At 39.9% G+C, this 13,821-nt stretch overlaps 1 protein-coding gene across 2 annotated transcripts in view; it reads left to right on the forward strand.

The window, feature by feature from the left end:
- Window positions 1–13,821, forward strand: part of MID1 (midline 1) — a 252,247-nt gene that overhangs the window by 57,327 nt on the left and 181,099 nt on the right. The window contains exon 1 of one of the 2 annotated variants that reach the window (XM_074606652.1): window positions 10,019–10,329. The exons of the other annotated variant lie outside the window; for it this stretch is intronic. The gene's annotated coding sequence lies outside the window, so the exon portion shown is untranslated. Of the gene's footprint in view, window positions 1–10,018; window positions 10,330–13,821 lie in introns of those variants that run through there. 2 annotated transcript variants of the gene reach the window in all.

Raw genomic sequence — 13,821 nt, forward strand, 5'->3', positions numbered from 1 at the left:
ATATCTTGCTTCAAGCACTTCCAATATTGTTTCCGTTACCTCATCATGTGGAAGAAAGAGAAGTCAATTAGCTGCATTATAGAAAATTGGACTTTTCCAGGCTACAATACTTCAAAAGTTGTTACTTCTGTTATGGTATGCATGATGCTTATGGTTCCAACTGAATTTCACTCGGAGGGGATTTACAGTCTGAGGAGTAGATTAGCTTGCCCTCAACATCCTTGAATAACAGCGGGAAGAAGGACCAAAAGGCCTTGAAATCTGGTACAGTTTACTTCTGGACATGAAGGCTTCTATTCAGCCAGTTACTTCTCGGAGTTGTTGTGACCCTGGCCTGTGTAATAGCTCTGTGTAACTTTTCCCATCTCTTCTTCAACCTTCATTCACACGCACACACAGGAGAATCTCTTTGTTTGTCAAGATGAAAAAAAGAAGCACCTTAGAAGAGAGGTAAGGAAAATGGTCAAAGAGATGAGGAAGAGGTTTATAAGTGAATATTTTTGTATCGGGGACTAGTGCAATTGGCTAGACTTATGTATTTATCTTATTCTTTATTTTAATAAAATAGTAGCTTACACGGCGCCTTGAAGAAGAATGCATTTTTAAATAATTTAACAGAGCAATGGCAGAGTAAATGGATGGAGACGGTATGCAAAACTGTTTTACATGCTACATGTGAAATATGAGGTGCCTTGGCTGCTGATGGCGATTACTTTTTAAAGCCCATTCCTCTCAAGGATTTTGTGATTTATTTTTTATGTTCTTTAAGGCTCCACTCTTGTTGTGACGATTCCCATAACATATTTGCTTATGTGTAAATAAATGTACCTAAAGCTATGAAATCATGAGGGCTTCTTAGGTGTTTCAGTTTCTCTTTTTTTGTTTCTTACTCATAGAACCACAGGATAGCTGAGGTTGGAAGGGACCTGTGGAGGTCATCTGGTCCAACCCCCCCCCCCCCCCATGCTCAAGCAGGGCAACCTAGAGACAGTTGCCCAGGACTGTGTTCAGCCAGCTTTTGAATATCTCTAAAGATGGAGGCTCCACAGCCCCTCTGGGCAACCTGGACCAGTGCCCAGGCACCCTCACAGTGAAAAAGTGTTTCCTTATGTTCCACAGGGAACCTCCTGTGTTTCAGTTCGTTGGCTGTTGCCTCTGGTCCTGGTACTGGGCACCACTGAGAAGAGCCTGGCTCCATCCTTTTTGCACCCTCCCTTTGGGTATTTATATGTATTAACCAGATTCCCCTGAGCCTTCTCTTCTCCAGGCTGAACAGCCCCAGCTCTCTCAGCCTTTCCCCGTAGGAGAGATGCTCCTGTCTCTTAATCATCTTCCTTGCCCTTCGCTGAACTCTGTCTCTCTTGAACTGGGGAGCTCAGAACCGGACCCGCTGTTCCAGCTGTGGCCTCACCAGTAGCGACTAGAGGTGGAACGCTCATTCTGTTGTAACTGGGGCTTGTTCAAGTTTGCCTGAAAACTTGCAGTGGTCCTGACTGGAGGGTCTGCCCCGATGTCCCAACTGGTTTTATAGTGCTCTGCCACCATTCTCAAACAGGCCAATTTTTGAGACAGTGGTGGGCTGAGATAATGACAACTGATTAAAAGCCAGTTGAAATTACATGCACATTAGGTGCTTTTAGTAAGCTTTCTCTTCACATGCCAGCCTGGGGCCAGGTCCAGTACCAGCTGACCAGAAAACGTGCTGGTGACCCAGGGAAGACGAGGACTGGCCCTTAAGCCACCCAGTCACCGTTCGACGTGGTTGGCATGGAAGTCAGTACGTGTCATCCTGTTGGCTTCAGGGGGAGTTGGAACAGACCCTTAATGCCCTCAGAAAACCTAACGATTGTTGGCATGTCAAAACTCAAATCAAATATGAAGTTTTGTTGCAGATGAATATTTATATGAAAATTAAAGCTGTCCTTTTTGTTTTTCATAAAAGCTGTGATTGTTTAAACTATCTGTGAAAAGCTGGTATGTAGGACAAACAGGCTTTCTTACCGCATCATCAGGGTTGACTTTTATATCCCCCTTTTCACTAATCTAAGATGCCTCGGAGAACTGCATATACATCGGGCTACATTTTATTGTAGAGCTTAATTGCTGCAAAGGATGATCTATCTGCTAGAATTTTTGTTCCCATTAATAAACTCTCTTGGTAGTTATATAAACATTTACTGTAGTCCATTAATGAAAAGTATGCTGGTGCAGGTGTTGAGTGTACCACAATAAAATTTTAGCAGTCAAGAGGTTGTTTATTGTACCCAGTCACATATTCTCTTGTACTCCCAGGTATTGAGACTGAAATGGAACAAATGAAAAACCAAGATAAGAGCCTCTTAAAATAGGAAATAAGTTAAAGGAAAACATTTTTAGCCACTGTGCCTTTTTTCAGTTGCGAAACAATACATGATTAATTTAGAGGAAATAATATTATTTCTCTAAGCAGACTCTCCATGATTTTTTTTTTTTTTTTTTTACATAATAAATACTGTTGCTGTAAAAACAATGGAAACCAAGAACTCTTGACAACTCATTTTAGGTCTGGTAGGCTCGAATGTAAACTGAGCTGCCCAGAGAGAGTTGGTGAAAGAGTTTACTTGCTGTAATTGTAATAAAGGAAATTTAAAAACCACAATCTGTTTCAAGTCAAAAACGAACAACTGAATATTGTCTTAAACATTTTTTTTCCCCTATTCTTGGCATGCCTGTGCTCTTTAGGCAAGTGGCATTATGGGACTCCGGATACACATGCTATTTCTTTTAGATAAGTAAGACTGTGTTGTTTCTGAACCCTTCAGTTCATTAATTCAAAGCTTGTAGTTTCAGAGTCTTCGCTTTACAGTGTAAGAAAATAAAACATAAAAGCTAGGAATAAGTCATAAGTAGGGATCAAATCATATAATCTATTTGTTTCTGATGTTACACTTGATTTGGCAAACTTTACGTGGCTAATGGGTTCAATGCGATGTTAAATGCATTTGGATATTTTAGACAGTGTATCTTCATTATTTTTCTCTATCTAATATTTATTCCAGAAAGGTGCCCCTTCTCTGACCGGCATGCCATTTTAGCTATTACAATATTACAAAAGCGTAACAAAACATTTTTAAAAGAATGTCTGGAGGGAGGTGTGGACATTTGTGGCTGGCATTAAGCTTTCATTTGAAAACTGAGAATAACACTATTGTTGTTATTATATGATATTTTCATTATAATGTCATTTTTTATGCAAGCAAAATACGGATTTATGGCCCAGCTTCTAGATGTCTTGCATATGTAATAGCGAGTTTTTTATAGTTTTCTTTCTTAAGGCGGCGTGCTGGCTGGTACATCTACCCAGTGACTTTATGTCTGAAGGATCCACGTTCATGATGGTGCTCCCAGTTTTACACGGTTTAGCCATAGGGGGGAGCCTCTCCTCTTTCAAAGTTAAACGGGAAGATGCAGTCCTGAGCCTTTGGAGGTATCTTCCTACCGGTTTGCACTTGGAAGTGTAAATACGTATTGGTTTGTTGTTTTTTTTCCTATGAGCCTGATCCACTGCAGTTTCACAGGCAGGTATACTTACTTGGGAGTCAAACCTGCTAGTTCCAGAAAGTGTTATGCAGAAATTACCAAACTCATCTCCCAGTGGATTGTAAGAGTGTGATCATACTCAAACAGGAACGGGATTCAGTCTTTGTTAGAAAATATCTGGGCTGTACAAATATCTGCCAGCATGACTACAGGTGCCGCAGGAAACGAGTGCTTGTTTAGCTGATGCTGCCTACGTTGTACTCTCGCCTTTTCCATGGCATCTCTGTCTTCATTACAGACAATCGTTATTGGACAGGTAAACGTTTTGGTGGTTGTCCTTTTACTACTACCAGGTTAGCTTCGGCCTTAGCAACAAGTTTACACAGTTCAAAGAAAAAATTGTGGTTTAGTGGAGTTGATTAAGTGGAAGGAAACCTGTGTGTGAGTATATTTAAATACGGTTGTGACTACATTGATTACATTAAGTTGGATCAATAAGCTGATATAAGAGAGGAAAATTAATCTGTTGAATTAAAAACTATGAAATAAATGTAGACGGGAAACATATCATTAGAAAGGAAAAAATAGAGAATGGCTAGAGAAGCTTGAGCAAAAGAATGACTTAAAATGACTGATTATTAAAGCTTAATACTGAAATTAAATTAAATTTTAGGTAATTTCATTTTTTTAATCTATATAGAGGAGATCTAAAAGAAGCTACCCTTAAAGTTTTTGTGGTCAGAAATTATTTCCCAGATTACTTGTGCTTGGTGATTGAGCTTGGGTTTCCCCTTCGTGGTGAGCAGAGGTTTCTCCCATGCTTTGACCATCAGGCCTGCCCTCCCCTTCCTCATTTTACCAGTCTGAGCTGGGGCACTGGAGCTGAAGTGGCCTCAATGAGAGATAGTGATTGTTGCCAAGATGACATAGAGCGACCCAGTGCTTTTGGTTCCTGGAGTGAGAGCTCACAGTAGACTCAAACAGGAAAGTGGGGTCTCACTTAGACTGACCTGTTTCTCCAGCCTTGTGAAGTTGGTTTCCAAGTTTCTCCCCTCATTACTCCAGTTCTGGGCCATATTATTGCTTTCTGAATCCTCTGCCCACTCAATGTATACTCTGAAATCTGTCCTGGATAGCAACAGGTTTATCTTACGTTATTCTGAACAAATAAAAAGAATCCCACATTTTCTCACAGCTAGAGCAGTGCATGGTATTAACTCAGGCGTTTATCACACCTAATATTCTACTACTTTCCTTGCGTATGTTATTGGATCATGTCCAGATAAAGTCATATGTTATTTTTTCTTGTCATGTGAATGTGATGATAACTCCTAGGAGGAATCTTTAATGAGGGGGTAAATCTGCAACAGTGCTTATGTTACAGCTCAGTACTACAATTTCTTGTTCATATAAGTAGATTTCTTGTACGGAGTCTGATTAACTGTAAGATATTGATGATGCCTCTGTTTTCAGTAGTTTGCAGGGCGGTTTCCCGTAAGCTACTTATACCGTATGTTAGTATGCCACTTCATTCCTTGCTTCTCCTCCCTCTTCCTAAATACACCCACGTTAACTATATTAATTTTTCGTTGTTTTTGAAAAATGCGCAATAATACCACTCTGTAAATCATTGTGTATATGTTTTCACTGTAGTAATGTCCAAAAGTTGGAATTCCAACTGTGCTGCAAACCTCTAAACTGCAGGGAAAATATATGTGTCTCCTCCAAAGAACTTAACAGCCTGAAGCTTCAAGTCTAGGAATTTTTTATACAGATGTTTGTCTTTAAATACTGAAGGGGTTACAAAAATCTTGATGGTTGGGCTTTCAAAGGCTTTTCAGGCTTCTCAATGCCCAAGTCTGTGCGCCTGCTCCTATCAGTCTGTTTGTAGCACAATTATGATGACAATATCAATTAAAAAAAATTCAGGGAATTTTGTAGCATGGGTGTCTCCTAATCCCAGGCTGTTTGCTCATCCCCAGGCTGGTGCACAGGGCTCCAGCTGGATTATGGGTGTTTTTCCTGGCTGCCCAGGAGCAGTACCTCACTGTCCAAAATGACAGTGTAGGCTCATTTCTGGCCAGTCCTTCTCTGACCAGCATGCCATGTATGCCAAAGCCTCTGAAAAGGTACTTAGAATGTTTCTGCCCAATTCATAAAGAGCAAGATGCGTCTTGCTCCATACAGCTTATGGATCGAGGCGGGCTGAAGAGCTAACCTTTTACAAGCCACAGGCTGTTCTTTCCATTTGCTGTTTTAATTTTAGTCTTCTATCAAACTTTAGGAAGACTTGACACATTTGCTGAAGTTCTCAGGCTAGATGCACCAGCATCAGCTGACATGCTTTGAAGCTCCGAGCCAGATATCCTCAGATTCACACACACACTCCTAATGTAAACCCAGCTGCACTGCTGAATCCTTGCTTTCATCCAACTCAGACACAAAAGCAAAGAGAGAGTGGGTTTAGACTGAGCCCGTGGAGACCAAGCCTAAAGGATATGGTATCAGAAACCCCTGTCAAAGTGAAACATGGACTTGAGTAACATTCTTGCTGGAGTGACTCTCTCTATTAATATGAATTTCTTATTTCTTTTCCTTTTACCTGACTATCTTTTTCCACTGTGTTCTTCCCTCATTACTACTACTCACCCTTCCTTTCCACACCAGGTCCCACCTCTTCCAGTTTGCAGAATTGCCACTACGTTGCTTACTCAGAAGACACATCCTGTGACACACCTAAAGAATAGCCCCGAAATTCAACATAAGTATGTTATAGGCTGGCTGAGCATAGACCATTCAACAGCCTTATCTTTGAATAGTAAACTTCTGAAATAAATTGACTGTGTGAAAGAGGTGGTTAAAAGGTGTGCTTTCTAGGGCACCTACTGACTATTTATGGAATTTAAGCTTCTTGATCAAATGCTCAAAAGTCAGATGATGTGTGGACGCCCAAGATGCGCATTTCCTTCTGTTTATAAAGATATACTGCCTCCTTTTTCTACACTGCCTTTAAGAATTACTGGGAGTTTCTTTCTAAGAGAGGGTAAGCAAACAAAATCAAAGAACTGCAGTGGATTGCACTAATCAGTCACACCAGCAATTCTCAAAGAGATTAGCAACCTTTAAAGTTTAGTTTTGTTGGAGCCTTTTCCAGTGCAATTGCCTGCACCACTCTGCTTGCAGAAAAGATTACTTGAAATGCACTTACGATTCCTATTAAAAATGCAGGGCTATTATCCGAATGACCTTACCTTATGCTTTTTGTTAATCCAAGAAACACAGAAAGGAGAAAAGACTATGCAGAAAAGGTGTTTTTGACAGATGATACAGATAAAAGAGGACATAATTGTGAGCAAATAGAGGAAAAACTATGTAGCAAAGTGTGTAAACCTGCTGATATTTCCTAAATCTCAGACTTCCTTCAGGCATTTGTCATGAGTTAGTCTGACAGTTACGTTTTGCTACAAGAATGAGAAAAATGAGCTCTTCCAATTTTTTAGTGCCTGTTGCTTTCAGTAATATGGCCTATTGTGATATATTTTTTCCCCTATGCAAACTCATTTTAACAGGCTTCCAAGTACAGGGGTGGCTACGCTTTTCAAGCTTCACGCTTCCTTTTGACGAGGAGAGCTCTTCTGGTTTGTCTGCATCGTAGTTACCTACACACTGGATGGTATGAAAGTTGTTATTTAGAGGTTAGTTTTTCATATAAGGTCTGTGAAGAGGTCTTATTCTTTCGAAAACATTTAATGTACTTACCTGTTTACAATGGGAATGCTCTCTGAGTGTTAGAGAGAGACAAAGAAACGATGACAGCAGTTCAGAAGCTGTAATTGGGCTATAAATGGTTCACAAGTACATCTCTTAGAACTCCTTTTTAAGGGGTGAAATTCACACCACTGACTTTCACCGTGCTAGAGTCCCCACCTAAACCCCTGAGTGGGGTCACCTGAAGCAAGTGTGTAGTTTTAAGGTGGTTCTCAGAAAGGAAAATAAGAAAAAAAATTGGAGTTGAATTGATGAAACAAGATAGCTACAGATATTCCTGTGTATAAATCCCTTGGATTTTGCTTTTTTTGGGTATAAATCAATTTCTGGCTGCTTTTTGATTGTCTTTCGGTATTATCATGAGTTGGGTACCACCTCACAGATATTCTACAGAAAGAAAAACATTCATAAATATGAAAGCACATAAATACCATCATCTGAAACAAAGTCAGTCTCTTTGGAAAGAATGAATTGGATTCGCATATATTTATGATAAATTTTTGCTACTGGAGAGACTTCGTGTATATTTTTAGACAGAATTATGAGTATCGAATCCCAAACTAGAAACAATAACAACATAATCTGTGTGAAAACAAATACAAAATATATCAGAACTTGATCTCAAACATAGAGTAGACTAGACCTTGTTTTCATAAATCATCTTTCACCGCTCGAGGGTCACTGGAGATGGGGAGCAGTAGCGTGGAACAGCAGAGACTCGGGTTCCGGCCTGAGACATCCGTGAGCCAGGTCATTTGGCCTCAGTATCCACCCGTAAAATCAGAGATTTGACACCCTCCAGTATGATCATAATGAACCCATCTGATTAGATGAACAAGCAGAAGCAAAGACATAAAGATATTAGCAACCTGTGCTCCTCTCGAAGGAAATTAGAGGCTGACTTCACATGTTAATGAGCTCAAGCCTACGGAGGCAGAGCCTCACATTTCAGCGAGTTCATTCACCATCTTTCTTTTTTCAACTTTTTCATGGAAAGGCAATTTCTTCACAGACACTTCTGTGAAATCTGGCAACCTTAAATTAAATATGTTAATCTTATAAAAAGATTTCTGAACTCATTTTAGCAGAGAATCTGCATTCAAATACTGAATTTGCAGACACCAATTTTAATATAGATGAATCCTCTGATATTTTATGACAATTTTTAGGTAATAAATAAAGGACTTCACACTGCAATTGTTTGCCTCAGGTTACTGCAGGGAGGCCTTTGCCCAGTAAAAAATTGTCCAAGATTTCCGGTTAAGTAATTAAATTAACATAGTGAAGAGACAGTTCGCAAAATTCACAGTCCAAGTGTTCTTTGGTCATAAATGAAACAAACAGAATTCCTTTTTTCCTTCTTTCCTTCCTTCCTTCCTTTGTTCTCTGCTGATGTTGCCATTTTCTTAAACTAAAATACGATTTGGAGTAAACCATTGGGATTAGTTAGTCCCCTGGGAGCCTCTTCCGTGTCCCCTTACACCCTACCCCAACAGAAGTGGAAAGAGATTCCCCCAACTTCCCAATTTTGAGGTAGGAAAAAGGTGTTCCGGGCATTTATTGCACACGTTTGGTTCATTTTCACTGTTAAAATGGCTCTGTATGGTGGAAGATCCTCCTCTGCTCCTGTCTCCTCCTTCAGCTAGGCAATAATGGGGAGACAGAGCCGTGAAGTCACAGCCCATATTGTGAAAAAAGATCTCATCCATCAAACTGTCACCTCAGTTTTCTGTCCAGGGTCACAGAGGAACAAAGTCAGCTTGTGTCAGGTTGAAATAGCATTGGTAAGTGTTAGTGTGTGTGAAGCTGGTGGTTTGAAGTCTATTTATTTTGTTTGAAAGGCTCAAACAGCATGCTGCCGAGCAGAGGAACAAGCAGGAGGGAGTCTCCTTATAAATTATTACTGGAAGGCTCACAGCCATCATTTAAGATGTGAAATTATGCCATCTGCTTTTCTAAGTCTTTGATTTACTTTGCGACAGCTGTCTGTTTCTGAGTTCCTGCATCTCACAGAGAGGTAAAACTTGTGTTAAAAAATAATATGACAACAGCATTGCTTTAACAAGGATTTGATGCTTTCTTGAATACCAGAGAATATTCAGGGGATGTTATCTCAATAGCTATGGCAGGCTTTCAAGACAAATGATATGAAAAAAATGCTGTCTCTTTTTACATGAACTGGGAATATTCACGTAAAGTAATGTAAGTAAAGACAGAAATCTTTTTTGTTATGAAAAATCTAATTGTTCTGATTTTAGCTCTCAAAAGCATTCCAGGGACGCACCAGTGTTTTCTTTTTATATTGCTTTTAATCTGATGATTCCTGAAGTTATTAATTTATTGTCTGTGGGGGCCTTCTTTATACTTTTTATTATTGATTTTCTGGGGGACCATCTTTGTTGTTATTTTGCTGTTTGAAATATTTAAGGTTTATTTACATGTTCTTTGTTAAAAAGAAAAATCTGAGGCCCAACGACGGTTTTAGGAAGTCACGTAGTTAATTTTAAAAGAACAACGACCAAAAAAAAAAAAAAGGCTAGGTACTTCAGTGCGGGCTGATGCGACATGCACGTGGGGAACTCTTGCAAGTACCCAGGGGTGTGCTCATCTCAGAAACGAGCAGCTCAGAGGGTGATGAATGGAAATGTGCACTTTTCTGTACCTCTTCCTGATGTGCCGGCTGTGTTTGGGGTGCCTGGCGAGCTTGTTTGGATACCCTCCCAGAGGACGGCTGTGTGGCGGGGAGCAGGCGGGGGGGAGCTGAGTGGCAGCAGCATCTCTTCCCCCACCCCCCGGGAGAATCGCTTCTGCTGAAGTCATTTGGTGTGTGCTGCTTTTTCCTGTGCGAGGATTAGGGAGTAGGAGAATGGCTTTGTGAAGGAGGCTCGGAGAGAGGGAGCTGAAGAGAGGCTGAACAGAGGGGCCGAAAGACTTTAGCCTTTCATAGTTCTTTCAGTCAATTCATTCTGTGAGACCAATTGCATGCGATACGGCAGCTGGGGGTTTTGTTTTCCTTTCAGCTATATACTGTAGGAGAAGCTGGTAAGGTTATTTTTTTTTTTTTTCCTCCTTGTTCTACTGTTCCATGATGCTATTGTAATTGCTTTATCGAAGTGACTGTTTGGTGAAGAAGGGAAGTTGGTTAATGATGCTGAGGGTCCCCTGCATTGTCTCTGCTTTGTGCAGCTGCACAGTTTGGGGAGAGGCACTGTTTACAGTAGAGGGGCTGGTTTCCGTTGAACAACTTTGCTGTTATTTTTCCAAAGTTGTTTCAGGCTTTCTTTTGGTGAAGCTAGGAAAATAAGCAAATAAACGGACTTGGCTGTTTGGAAATGGGTAAATTTATAGAGGCTGCAATTTGTTGAAAAAGCTGCTCTGCCGAAATCCCAGTTTCAGATGTTCTGCCTTTGATGTTATCAGATTTGTCACTCTGCTGGATCAACTCCAAAACTGGGTTTTACGTGAGAACCTTCTCTCACAAATCTTTTCTTCGCATTTCCAGCAGGGACAAGATAGGTCACTTGAACTGATAGCCAAAGAAAACAAAATAAAATGTATCTGTGGAAAGTAGAAATATTTGGGGAAAGGGAAAATCCTAGGGGAACTCCGGAATTAAAAAATAAATGAAAGAGAATTAATTCTTGGCACTAATTTTTAGCAGAATGCGCCTGATCAGTGTAATAGGAAGCATGTGGTTAGGCACAGAATATAAATACGCTTTCACAAGATTCAAGATGCACAGGTGCACATCCTGTCTAACTGCACCCTTCCGAAGAGGGAGTTATCAGATTTATCCCCTTTGAGAGCAGGGAGAAGAAAAAAAAAAGAAAAGGAAAAGAAACCCAGAAGATCCTGGCTATCCTGTCCCTTTCCCCTCTTCTTGTTATTTTTAGAATAGTGACTTGTGTTTGTCAGAGTCTTTTATTTCCTTTCATATTATCGTGGGAAACTTTAGCTTGAATTGGTTGGACATACGTGAGCGCAGCTTGGGGCATACCATGTCTATTCCACAGGCAGGCTATGAAAATCCTGCCTGTGACTCAGACGAATTGTAAAGACCATAATTACCAACAAAAGTTTCTTTTGTGGCCATTCAAAAATCCCAAACAAGGTAAGGGGGAATGATTGACAACAGTTACGCTACTGATTGACAGAGAACCAAAAACTTGGTCCATGACTTAGTATGTTAGTTTTTCAAGAAGTGTTTGACCGTTTTCACTGTTATTCTGTTCTTTCTGGTGGACTATTCCCAACTCCCCTATTGAGGCTAGAATGTCTATCTAAAATGTGTCTTTGTAATTACTGCCTGTAGTCTGTACGTCTCTTTACAATGATATGCTTATTTGTTGATGCTGAAACAAAATTGAGAGATGCATTGCAATCAGACCTCCATGAAAGAATGTGTATCTTTTATATGCCTCACATGCTTAACTATTGATTTCAGCTACAGATTTCACTCTTACGAAGTAATGAAGTGCCACATCCAAATCCTGCAAACTTATACTCACAGTTCTAGCTTTTGATAATGGAAGGCCTGAGGATATCAATGTGGTTACTCATGTGAGTAAAGATTTAGAGACTCATTTCCCATTCATGAATGGAATGGTTTAGGAAGTGCACAGTTACTATGGTTCTCTTTTGGCTTAAAAGCAAAAATCTCCATTAAAACAACCACTAATGACATTTCTTAGAGGGGCCCAAGGACAGACAAATTCATTGATTTAATATAAGAATGTGGTAGACTCTTGACAGCGGTATTTCAAGAACAATGATAAAAATGTTCTCTCTCTTCAGCTTATTAACAGTTTTAAAAACACAGGAAACATAATTCATCTCTCTGTGCTGCACCGCAAGATATGGCCATGACCCTTGAAATACCACCACAGCTATGAATTACTCCTCCCTTTGAGAATAAAAGTTAATTTAGTGTGCTCTTTATCACACACTCCCCTCTTCTCCAGAACTGTCAATTCTGGCAAATGACAACAAACTGATATTTCAGGTTAGGCTTCTCCTGGTTTTCTGTTGACAAAGGTAGTATCTCCAGCTTGCAGTGTTTATTACTTTCACATCCTTGGTTTCATTACAAGCAAACAGGACAGGATGTGTTCCCTGGTTATTGATACACCAGTTAAGGCTCCTTAGTTCTGTAATGGAGAAATTACTTTGGTTCAGTGTTTCTAAACTGTTCAACAGCATCCTTTAGTTTACAGAGAGATATATTTGCTGCTACTTCTTTCCTAGTTTTCATGAATTAAATATTTCCAAGTGTGATTCTTAAAGAAAAAATGGGCATCTAACTTAAAAGAACTCCCAACTGATATTATATCTATGCATGTGGATGGTAAAGGGACTACACTAAAGTTATTGTGCAAGAGAACCCTAAAATTAACTGCCTGAAACAGAAAAGTGACTATCCTATCTTTCTTATAAAGGAGAAACACATATACTTTTATATGGCCATTACTGTTTGAAAAAGGACCTCTAATTGTAAATGAAAGATCAGCACCAACATCACATTTACGCATGAAGAAGTAAATCTTGCCTATAAATGTCTGTTATTAAGTTCAAGCAGAACAAAACTAATTCCAAAGGTGGAGAGAAACACATATAAATAAACTTAACATCCATTTACTCATAAAATTAGAGCAATCTAAACATATTCCAGCAGTCATTAGCTACCAGCTATTTATCACAACTAGAAGCTTTAGGCAGATTAAAACTGTAATATTGCCTCTTGAAACACATACACAATTCTGTAAAAGAAATTGTGAGGTTGGAGCCAACATACTGGTGCTGTGCTACAATTTGGTGCATTTTTTGCGAGCTTTTCACATCTCATAGTCCAGATGTCACATAAAGACCTTTTAGAAAAAAAAAAAAAATAGTAGTGTGTTTTCTATACTATATACATACATAGTTATATATGCATGTATAAGCATTAGTGACAATTTATTAAAACGCAGTTGGTGCACTGCAAATTGTTTTCAAGCTGGTTTTGTTAGTATTCTCTTCCTTATACTCTTGCTGGCATCACTGTAAGAGTTGTTGTTTGAACAACATGTAAAGATACATGTTGGGGTCTGGAGACCGAGTCATATGAGGAGAGGCTGAGGGAGCTGGGCATGTTTAGCTTGGAGGAGAGGAGGCTGAGGGGAGACCTCATTGCCCTCTACAACTACCTGAAAGGCGGTTGGAGAGAGGTGGGTGTTGACCTCTTCTCCCAGGTGAATAATGACAGGACCAGAGGAAATGGTCTGAAGTTGTGGCAGGGGAGGTTTAGATTAGATATTAGGAAGAATTACTTTACTGAAAGAGTGGTCAGGCACTGGAACAGCCTGCCCAGGGAGGTGGTTGAGTCACCATCCCTAGAGGTGTTTAAGAAATGCCTAGATGTGGCACTTGAGGGCATGCTCTGAAGGGCAGAGATAGTAGGTTGTTTGGTTGGATTCGATGACCTCAAAGGTCCTTTCCAACCATGAAGATTCTATGATTCTATGATACACGCTAACATCATGCATCTTCTATGTTAAC

The sequence above is a fragment of the Larus michahellis genome, chromosome 1, assembly GCF_964199755.1.
Source record: "Larus michahellis chromosome 1, bLarMic1.1, whole genome shotgun sequence".
Taxonomy (NCBI): Eukaryota; Metazoa; Chordata; class Aves; order Charadriiformes; family Laridae; genus Larus; species Larus michahellis.